The sequence below is a fragment of the Argiope bruennichi genome, chromosome 8, assembly GCF_947563725.1.
Source record: "Argiope bruennichi chromosome 8, qqArgBrue1.1, whole genome shotgun sequence".
Classification (NCBI taxonomy): Eukaryota; Metazoa; Arthropoda; class Arachnida; order Araneae; family Araneidae; genus Argiope; species Argiope bruennichi.
In genome coordinates, this window is record NC_079158.1 from 117,743,379 (window position 1) to 117,755,622 (window position 12,244).

At 32.6% G+C, this 12,244-nt stretch overlaps 1 pseudogene; it reads right to left on the minus strand.

The window, feature by feature from the left end:
- Positions 1-2,384: 2,384 nt before the first annotated feature.
- Positions 2,385-6,381, minus strand: LOC129980737 (uncharacterized; annotated as a pseudogene).
- Positions 6,382-12,244: the final 5,863 nt, after the last annotated feature.

Consider the following 12,244-nt stretch of genomic DNA (forward strand, 5'->3'; position numbering starts at 1 on the left):
GAATATTAAGGAATCTGCAAATCGGTGTAAAGACCATAAACCAAATTTCATCGATTTAGCTCAAAGGGTTTTTGTGCTACATTTTTCACAGACAAGCAGACAATTTTCAAAAATATGTTTCTCGGACTCATTAATCTCTGAAAAGTGGAAATTCGTCGAAATATCGAATTCGAATTTTTAACGATTGCTATACTTTATCTATACTTCTTGAACGAGAAAGAAAAAGGCTAAAAAATATAGTTCGATTTCCTGATTTTTCGTTCATTTAACAGAAGCTTCATTGGATAGACTTCAGACAACCGAAGTTCCACTGTATTTGAAAATAATCCACTAAAAAAAATGAAGTGCTTCTTTGTCCACCTACATTTACTTTCTTTTTAGTGCATAGACGACCCCCCAAAGTTTGAAATTCCAGTAGCGTGCTTTCAATTAAGGAGGCCGGAGTCAAACCCCACTCGAAGACCCACTCGACTTTCTCTTTCACTTTCAGGTAGAGACTAATTATTCGGGAAAGTCCCCCCCCCCCCCACTTTGCTTCGTTATGCCTTTCTCAATGAAATATTCTTCTGAGAATTGATCGGATGTGCATTTTAATGACCGAAGGAAAAGAGAAGTTTTCCGTACGCACCGGTGGCTTTGCTTTGGCCTAGGAATCAACTTCCCGAAATTCTCATTCAGAAAACGGCACAAAAGATTTTGGTTGTACTTTCGGTTAAAATGTCCTTATTAAGAATACCTGCAGAATTAGCATAGGTGAATGGTGGCATTTTAAAAATTTATATTTTCAAAATCATTATGCTTAAGATGAACAGTGATACACGAAAATAAAGTACAATTTTCTAAATTTTGTTTTTAATGTCGCAAACACTTAACACGTTCAGAACACCTAAGAAATATGATTATTTCCCCTACTTTGAGGGGATAGTACGAATTTCATTTTACAATAAGATGATGCTTTTTGCATTGGAATTTGTAGCCTATTTAAATCAAAAGCTTCCCAAAGCCTAGATTGGAAGTGAAAGTAGCACTGATTTGCTCTTCATCACATGGCCGGGTCATGGTTGCCTGGTGGTAAGGTCTCGGCTTGTGAGCCGTAGGGTTTCCGGTTCGAGACCCGATTCCTCCGAAGAACCATTGCGTAAGGGGGTTTGTTGAACCTTAAATCCGTCATGCCAAATGTCCTCCCGCTGGTGTGGTGTGGCGTGGAGAGGGGGGTATCGTCCTCGTCATCTGACCGCGGTTCAAAATTACAAGGTCCGTCCCAAAATAGCCCTAGTGTTGCTTTACAACGGGACGTTAATATAACTAAACTAAACACATCACATGGTCACCAAAATCCCGGGTTGATTTGTTTTTGTGGAGTTGCAACAAAAACCTTCTTTATAAGCTTCCATTGCCAAACATAGTCAATGAATTTAAAGAACGCAACAATGCTACATCAAACATTATTGACAGTGTAAAATTTGAAAATGCTTGAAAACAAGATTACAGATTAGATGTTTGCTGTGTAACGAAAAATTCTCTCATCGAACATTAGAGAAAAAAAATTGGGTTGTTTCTCTTTATTTTCATGATTAAATTGGAGATAATAGTTGTGAAAATATAAGTATTAAATAGCCGGGCTTTCGTTTATGTCAACTCTATAAAATTAGAAATTTAAATTTCACAATTTCCTGAGAGAAATTAAAGTAAAATATCGTTGAATGCAGTAAATGATTAAAGTAACTGCTGAATGTAAAATGTGGATGAATGGATCCTTGAAACTAACCGAATATCTTACCTCCTTTTTCGAATTTCTTAGTCAAAGCGTTTTAAAATGTACAATGTGTCAATGTGCCTATACAATGTACACAATGTTCATATTTGCAATACAGAAACTTTTTGACTTATTTAGAAATTATTTTTCAATGTTTTTATATCGTAGTAAATCAGATACTTATCAAAAAATTGACGTTTGTGTTTTTCTGTAAAACAAAAATTCTTTGCAAATAGAAACAAGGAGAGTGATCTATCCGAAACTTTCTAGTAAAAGTATCGCCTGGATATTGATCAAAATCGTAAAGCTCAGATTTTTATTTTCAGTCCTGCAAATTAATATGTCATGTATGCTAGGTAGACCGAGAGACGATACGATTCGTTTTACATACACGCAAAGAACATTTATTAGTATTAAGATGCACAGGCACGAACGAGCATAACAACAACTACACCGAACAAGTACAAAACTAAGAACTACGGAACACAAAAAGGTAAGAAAGCAAGCGCGCGTCACACAGCCTGGAAGGTTCTTTTATAATCTGGCTGTTGCCAGATACATAACAGTTCCTTTCTCTAATCTGGCTGTTGCCAGATACATAACAGTTCCTCCCCGACAAAATATAGAGTCACAGGACCAGTCTCTCTGGAGGTCTCCTGATTCGGTTTGAGCGTCGGAGTGGCACATCAGTTTTCGGCTTTCCGGAAGCGTCTGGTACAGGGCTAGGTGGCATATCATCACTTGGAGTGGCAGATACAGGTACATCTTTAGGTTCAGGGACAACTTCAGGTACAGGTGCAGGCGGTTCCGATTCAGCAACATCATCGGATACTGGCTCATCTGGAAAATTCAATTCTTTATCGTAAATTGGAATTTCAGTAGCAGTTTGGAATAATTCAATCGACTTCCCACATTTCCTTATTTGATCTACGTGTCTCTTCCAAATTTCATTTCCAACTTGTATGCTATAACTCAAAGTTCCATCTCGGTTTATAATTGTTCCAATTTTCCATTTGTTAGGTCCGGAATAATTTCTTACGGCTACTTTCTCCCCTTCCTGAAACTCACGCAAAATAGATTCTGTGTTAAGTCTCGAACTCTGTTTCTGAACAACTTTGTCTCTCAAATTTGGTTTTAAAAGATCAAGCCTAGTGCGAATACATCTCTTCAAAAACAAGGCACTCGGAGTTTCTCCCGTGAGTGAATGTGGAGTTATTCTATACTGTAATAAAAATCTTTGTAATTTCACATTTAGATCTCCAGAATCACCTCTACTCGATTTCAACGAAGCTTTGAACAACTGCACTATTCTTTCTGCCTGTCCGTTCGAAGCAGGATGGTAAGGTGCTGAAGTTATATGTTTAATATTATTCAGTTTCAAAAAATGTCGAAATTCGTAACTAGTAAAACTTGCGCCGTTATCACTAACCAAAGTTAAGGGAATTCCATAATGAGCAAAAAGAATACGAAGATGATGAATTGTAAAACTAGCTGTAATATTTTTCATCGGAATGACCTCTATCCACTTCGAATATGCATCAGAGACTACAAAAAACATTTTCCCCATAAAAGGACCAGCGTAATCAACGTGTATCCTTTGCCAAGGTCCATTTGGCCATTCCCACGGATGTCGATTTATCCCTGTTGGTTCGTTCCTCGTTGCGATACAAGCTGAACATTCTGAACGAAATTGGCTATACTGGCATCAATACCTTGCCAATAGCAGTAGCTTCTTGCTAAGGCCTTCATTTTGACAATTCCAGGATGTCCAACATGAAGTTCTTCCAAAACTTGATTCTGGTACTTTTCAGGAATGCATACTCTATGACCATACATTATGCAACCATTTTGCAATGAAAATTCAGATTCTCTACCTTTCCAAGGCACAGGTAATTCAGTTCCAGATTTTAAACTTTCATACAGTTCGAACAATTTCCTATCAGTTTTAGTAGCTCTAGCTATGTCGGTTGCTGTAACAGGCATTAATTCAACTTGCGAAATATTTGTCACGTCTGCTTCAGTCAAGTACTCACAGTCCCTGTCAACTGCTAGTGGTAACCGTGAAAGTGCATCGGCATTGCCATGATTCTTTGTATTTCGATACTTGATTGTATAACTGAATGCTTGGAGAAAAAGTGCATAATGAACCATTCGTGTTGCTGATAGACATGGTAAACTACGATTAGGTGCGAAAATTGATACTAGGGGTTTATGATCGGTTACAAGATCAAAATGTCGACCAAATAAATATTGATAAAATCTCTTTACTCCCCATACGATACTCAATGCTTCCTTGTCTATCTGCGAATAATTACGTTCCGTTTTAGTCAATGACCTTGATGCAAACATTGCTGGTTTTTCCGAACCATCTGGCATAATGTGACTTAAAACTGCTGCTATTCCAACTGGTGATGCATCAGTTTGTAATACAAGAGGTAACTTAGGATCATAATGGCATAAAATTCGGTCTGAAGCAATTTCTTGTTTCAATGCCTTGAAAGCTTTTTCACATTCTGCAGTCCACAAAAATTTAGTACCTTTCTGCAGTAAATTATTGAAAGGAGCGACACGAGTAGATAAGTTGTGAATAAATTTTCCGTAGTAATTGACTAAACCCAAAAAACTCTTCAAATCAGATACAGTTTTTGGAACTGGTACCTTCGTAATTGCATCGATTTTTTCTTGTGTTTTGTGGAGGCCGAATTTATCAATTGTATGACCACAATAATTCACAGATTTCTTAAAAAATTCACTTTTCCGCTTATTTACTCTGAGACCATATTCTTCTAGTCTCTGTAGTACTAATTCTAACCTTTCAAAATGCTCTTGATCATTTCTCCCCGTTACGGTAATATCGTCTAAAAATACGTGTACCCCCGCGATGCCTGATAAAACTTGTTCAATGGCTCTCTGCCACACTGCCGGAGCTAAGGCTATACCATAATTCATTCTCTTGTAACGGAACAACCCCTTGTGAGTATTGATCGTCAATAGATGTCGGTCCCGCTCATCAACTAACATTTGAAGGTATGCCTCAGATAAGTCGATTTTAGTAAAGAACTCCCCTCCTGCCAGTTCAGCAAAAATGTCCTCGATACGGGGTAAAGGATACTGCTCAATTTTTAGTCCCGGGTTGATAGTCACCTTATAATCACCACAGATTCGTAGGTTCCCATTCTGTTTGATAACAGGAACAATTGGTGTAGCCCACTCACTATATGTAACCGGCTCAATGATGTCTTCTGCAACTAACCTCTTAAGTTCAGCTTCTATTCTTTCTTATAAAGCAAATGGTACTGGTCGAGGTTTAAAAAATACCGGTTTGTAATTAGGTTTCATTTGAAGACGGCAACAAAACTTTTCCAGTTTCCCGATACCCGGAGAAAAAATTTTCTCATACTTTTGAAGTAAGATATTTAATTTATTGGTTCGAGAATTACAATTTCGAACCCGAACTGCTTTAATTGAACTCCAGTCTAATTGGAAATTTCTCAACCATTCACGACCAAAAACTGCGTTTACTTTTGCATGTACCAAATAAATAGTTTCTGTATTAATTTGATCTTTGTATTGAATTTGCACCACTGCTTGGCCAGCTGCTGTTATCATAGAATTATCGAAATTCCTAAGCAATAATTTGGTAGGCTTAATGGCTACATCCGGACAAAGTTTCTTAAATTCATTCACATTCATACAACTAATAGCAGCTCCAGTATCTAATTCAAATAAACATTTATTCCCTTCAACAAAAATTTCTAATAAAATCTTATCCCTTGCATGTCGTGGTGATTTAACGCTATTAACTGGTACAGTTTCAGAACAAGATTCTATTTGTTTAACTGTTTCGTTACGTTTTGAGCGGCAGACTTTTGCCAAATGCCCGTTCTTTAAGCAATTCCTACACTGAGTGTTCTTGTGCTTACATTCGTGAGCTAAATGTTGAGTACTATCACATCTGTAACATTTCCGAGATTTATCAAACTTCTTTGTAGATTCAGATTTCTTAAATTTAGAAAAATCTTTTTTGATAGTTTTATCTTGCGAACTATGTAATTTTTTTATCGATACCATTTGATTCTGAATTTCACACACATCTCTCTGAGCAGATTCCATTGCGAATGCAATGCTCTTAGCTTTTTCGTATGTTAACTTATCCTCGGATAACAGCTTTTTCTGTATATTTTCGTTTTTGAGACCCATCACCAATTTATCACGAAGAGCATCGTACTTAAATTGTTCCCAAAGTTACAGTGTATCGACAGTTTTTGTAATTCGGCACAATAATTTGCAATGGACTCACCTTCAAATTGCTTCCTCTTGTAGAACCGAAACCGTTCTGTCATCTCCAGTGGTTTAGGATTCAAATGTTCCGAAAGTAATTTTACGATATCTTGATAATTCAATTCAGAAGGAATGTTGGGAGTGGCCAGATTCTTTAACAATTTATACGTTGTTGCTCCCATAAGGCTTAAAATAGCAGGGACTTTCATTTTATCTTCGATCCCATTAACAACGAAGTAAGATTCTAAACGTTCCACATAACTGGACCAATCTTCCACAGACGCATCATAAGATTCAAAACTAATGTTCGAAGATCCCATCCTCGTCGCCAACTCTTTTGTCATGTATGCTAGGTAGACCGAGAGACGATACGATTCGTTTTACATACACGCAAAGAACATTTATTAGTATTAAGATGCACAGGCACGAACGAGCATAACAACAACTACACCGAACAAGTACAAAACTAAGAACTACGGAACACAAAAAGGTAAGAAAGCAAGCGCGCGTCACACAGCCTGGAAGGTTCTTTTATAATCTGGCTGTTGCCAGATACATAACAGTTCCTTTCTCTAATCTGGCTGTTGCCAGATACATAACATAATATTCCGGGATTTATGAATTAACAGCATGCAATTAGTGAATAATTACAAAATATTGAGCTTTGGGAAAAAATCTAACATTTTTCCTGAAATTAAAATATCTTGCGATTTATCACTCGCATGTGACTAATGTATATTTGTTAAGGAATAATATTTAAGATTTAGTATATGCATATAATATGCTAGAAAAAATAATATGAGTTTTAGACCGATTGAAGCCAGTATTAAAAACAGAATTTTCAATTGTACTTATTGGATTATATACCAAATTTCATTTATTTAAGCTTTTGCATTTTTGACTTGTTGCTTTTATTTCCATGAGAAAATACAGATTGACAAATGGTTAAACCCTTGGAAAATTTGCTACAAAATCTAAGAATCTACACACAGGATTGCCAAACTTTTACTTATATAACTCTTTACATATTTAATTAACGTATAGATTTCTTCTCGTATTCACATACAGATATAAAATTTGTTTGTCCAATTCTAAAAATGTGTTCGTCGGATTCAGAGAGGTTTTAAAGAGAGCTTCGCAGAAATCTCGGATACAAATTTTTTGACGGCAGCAAAACTTTCTCTTCGTATGTTCTTTCTAAACGAGAATGTAAAAAGAGAGAGATTTTTAATAAAAGGAATATGAAATATTGTTGAATAAATTGCATTGTAACTAAAATTTAAAATTAATTTGTGTAACATACAATAATAAATATAATATACAATATTACACTAAAAAAAGTGACACAATATTGAAATCGATATCTTATACATATTCAGAAACGTGTATAGAAACATAAACATTCAGCTCAAACTCAAAGAGAAAAAATATGGGTTGGTTTTCATCGAAATAACTGAGAAATTTTTCAGAAATCAGAAAATTTATAAAGATACAATTGTAATAGAAAAAAATTGTTTCAAAATTTTAAAGAGAATCTAAATTCTAGTATATTAAAAATCTTTTTTTATTTTTCCTTCTCATTTTGTATCTTTTTCTGAAAAGCTGCATGTATTGAGCAAGAAATTGGGTGAGATATTTCGTCAATATGTAGTATGCATTAAAAAATGAGCTATATACTCTCTGAAATAATGACAAATTAATATTTGTTGCTGTAAAGAATATTGAAACAGCTCGAAATCTAAAAGACATTGACATTTCTTTAAGGGAAAAATATAATAAACTCATAATCATTTTTTATAAAAGGATTTGTTTTTAAATATAAACCTGGCTTAACTTTTTATTTGATTTTTCAGGTATTTTCTGTAATTAGATTTTAATAAAATATTGTATATTTTACAAATTGTATATATAATTTTAATTGTATATACAATTCTATATTTAATTGTGTAGGGTTTTTTAAATGACTGAAATTTTAAATTTTTGGCTCTACAATAGTTTAAAAAAAGAAAAATCGTTATCGAATACAAAAAAATAAAATGTATTATTTTTGAAACGGATGTAAAAATGTCATTAACTGACATAAATTTATATAATCCCAGACAAACTTTTTTCAGACTGTGTAATTTATTTATAAAATTATTTGCTTATTATTAAAAAAATTGCTTTGAAAAGAAAATTTATTCTTTTCTTATAAATAAACTATTTAATTTTAAAATTAATTTTTAGAACAGCTACGCAACTTTTATTTTAAAATTTAAAAAAAAATTATCATGCTGTGGGAGTTAATTTATTTCAAATTTAATATAATGTATCTTTAATATAAATAAAATATTTCGTAATTTCCGAATGTACGTAAATATATAAATTTTGGCAACAGTGAGAGATGAACTCAAAGAATAAAATTATATTTCTTATCTTTTAAAGCATACAGGATTAAAACATTAACAATACAGCAATGAAAATCGAGTAAGAAAATGAGCAGTAGTACTCAAACAATATCAATCATCACGATAGCTCACTGGTTGTACTTCCAAGAGCAAGTTATACTATTCTAAAACGATGAGAAGATTCAAAACTTTTATGAACGAACGGGTTTTACTGTTTCTCTTATCTTTAAACGAGCAATTCTTATATATATATATAAATTTTTTAATATATTTCGTGCATCTCAAAAACGACTGACGATTTAGTTCAAATTTTATATTTAGATAGGATTTTGCTTTTTAAATTTATCTATATAGGTGTTCTTCCTGAAAAACATTAAAAAAACATATATATATATATATTTTGTAATAACTATTAGAATAAGTATCTTCAATTTTCATATCAGCATCTTCAACTTGTGTGGACAGTACAATATAGTGGTCAGAATAGCAAAAATGATGTGTGTGATGTGGGTCCTCGGTTCGAGTCTAGCTTTTTGCTTTATTTTTCTGCTTATGCATTTATATTTAATATTTTTTTCTCTTTAAGATTATCTATATAGGTGTCTTTCAGGAAAAAACACGATTTTACACGCACAGAGACACAAAATTCTAACTAACTATTAGAGCTTTTTTTCTCTCTGCTCCAATTCTGAGAATGCCATACAGCGCCATCTAGGACCTGATTCCATCACCATGGTAAAACAGGGTGTAAGTTCAAAGTTATAAGTAATCATAGATAAAATGTAAAATGAATACTGTCATATGGTAGATTGTTTCGAATGACAAAGTGCATTCATGAATTTTTTTTATTTAAATGGCCAGTTCATATGTAGCTAAGACTGATTGATTCATGTATAATCAGTATGTGATTCGTATCTAAATGTTTACTCAGGGAAAAAAAATAACCCTGCCCAACAAAGTTTGATTTTCTAGTATTAATACTATACTATGTAATACTATATTTTCCATTTGGCTTGTCTCTGGCATCAGCATTTACTACCTAATTTCTCTATATATCACCAGCTGACATCGAGATTTCGGTGGCCTGGTGGTAAGGTCTCGGCTTCGGAAGCGAATGGTTTCAGGTTCGTGACCCGATTCCACCAAAGAACCGTCTTGTAAGGGGGTCTGTTGCACGTTAAATCCGTCATGACCAAACGTCCTCCCGCTGGTGTGGTGTGGTGTGGTGTAGAGAGGAGGGTACCAGCTCAGATGCGGTCCTCGTCATATGACCGTGGTTCAAAATGACGAGGTCCGTCCCAAAATAGCCCTAGTGTTGCTTCAAACGGGACGTTAATATAACTAAACCAAACCAACCGACATCGAGATTTCGATCGTGCAATAATTTTTTCAATACATCTCGAGTCCGAAATTGTAGTAGACGTAATCCAAAGGCTTTCATGTTGAATGATGCAGAACGAACCAAATTTCCAGAGAGTCTCATCATTTTTTTTAAATATTTATAAGTAAACAGAGCGAAGAAATGTACCGATTAGCTAAAGCATCTTATGAAATTTTGCTGACCAGTTATATTAGTTTGATTTTCATAGCATAAAAAAAAACTTTTTAATTTCATATTTATTATGCTATTTTGTTCATTATTACAGTTTTCGAATGAAGAAGTGGCAATATATCTCACTTTTGCGCTTGTTTTTTTTTTTTTTTTTCTTCTTTTTTTTTCACTTGAAAAAGCGTAAAAATTTAAATCCCGGGAGTTATTGCTTCACATCAAAATCGAGGTGAAGGAATTCTGTAAAAGTTGTTTACGAGCAAAAATTTCTGCACGGCCAGAAAACCAAGCTGTTCCGAAAGAAAACTTCACATTCAGAGAAATAAAAACAAGCATTTTAAGTCATCTTCAAAAAAATTCACAAGAAATTGTACGAAAGAACAAAACAACACTTACACTAAAGTATAATTTAAAAAAGATAGAAATTTAAAAAAAAAAAATTTAAATACAAGCAATAATAAGGGGAGTTATAAATTGGTATTTTAAATTGGCTATAAAAAGATATTGTAAAAGTACTTCATTCTGAACTCAGCAATATGTTAAAAACATTGTTTTTGATAAAGAAGTAACTCTAATGCGAATGTCTATCTAAAATAGAAAATCCCAAATTGATTTAACCCTTTCTCTGGCCGTGGGAAGTATGCTTCCCACCAAATTTATCAATCTTTGTATGAAATTATGTAGGTTGGCATAAGTTCTGACAAATTTTTTTAGTAAGTCAGAAACTTAGATGCTTCAGTTCTTTATCTTAGACAAAATGATGTGTCTTGATTTGTTACTTAATTATTAATTAACCAAATTAATTAATTAATCAAATTTAATTTGATTAATTAAGTAATTAATCAAATTTAATTTGATTAGTTAATTAATTAATCAAATTTAAGATTTGTTACTGAATTATTAATTAACCAAATTAATTAATTAATCAAATTTAATTTATCTAATAAGCTAAATGAACCCCTTTTCTTATTCTAATTTCAAGCCTAAAAATACTTTAATACAATATGACTAGAAAATAATGGCCCTTTAAAGGGTTAAAAGAGTTATTATTTGTTGCGCTTTTGTAATAATGGAATAATTACAAAATTAAAAACTGAATTCTTGAAAAGTTGAATTGCAATTGCAGATACTAATTAACATTTATAATTCGCAGAAAAATGATATTTATATGTTATTTTGTAGTGTAAACATTTCTGAAGAAAACAGATAGTTTTTATTAAGTCTTCATATCATGTTAAAAGCAAAAGAAATTGAAATTAAACTTTTTAAGTAAATATTTTGATGATTTTAGTCTACGATAAGTTGATTCCATTTCCGATAAATTGCGCACGAACAAGCGCATATCAGCAGCAAATGTCATATTCTTGAAGGAACTTGCAAAATTATTGGCTGAACTTTTCATCTATTTTAAATGAAGAATACCTGAAATTAAGAACATAACATAAGAAATAAATTGTTTTTAACTTTTTCTTTAACAGTTCATTTGTTTCTTCGAGGCTCGCGAAAGTTATCGGAAACAGCCAATTAAACTCAGAAAGTAAAAACTGCATAGTTATGCTTTGAAAGAGATAGATAAAAAGAATTTATTAAACTTTATGTGGAATTAAGAAACCTATATAATTTAAGCACAAATAAAGTTATATTTTGCATTTACTTTTTAGAAAAAATGAAAATTTATATTTATTTCATTTGCAATAATATTTAATTTATTATTTTTTAAATTTGAGCTTCTGTCAATGTAATGGCAATTCTTTGATAAAAACTCATTTTTCCCATGCACGCGTAACGTTCTCGTGCTGGTTAAATTTTATTTTTATTTCATGGGAGCTAAATTGTTGATAAATATGGTTAAATTATTTTTTTAAAAAATCATTAAAAATAGAAATTTAATTTGATGGTTAAAACCTTAGTATCATTAAAAAGATAATTATTTGATCTCCAATATCGTTATATTTACGTTTGTAATTCAAAATTTTAAGTAAATGGCAACGTTGTTACAGTTGTTTTTTTTAATTTAGCGGAAGTGGCAACGCTGTTATAATATTCCATTAACAAAAAGATGTCTCTTTAAAAGATGGTTGTTAGCTTTTTTCTTTTGCTAAAAATATCTACTTTATTGCATAGAATCTGGGATTCAAATAAAGTGAGTGACATTAACAATCAGATAATACAAAATATAAACTTTTTTTTGAGATAGATAGCGTACGAGTTTTTTTGTGACTGTTTAGTAAACGACGTTTTAGATTGTACGTTAAAAATAATATAAAACCA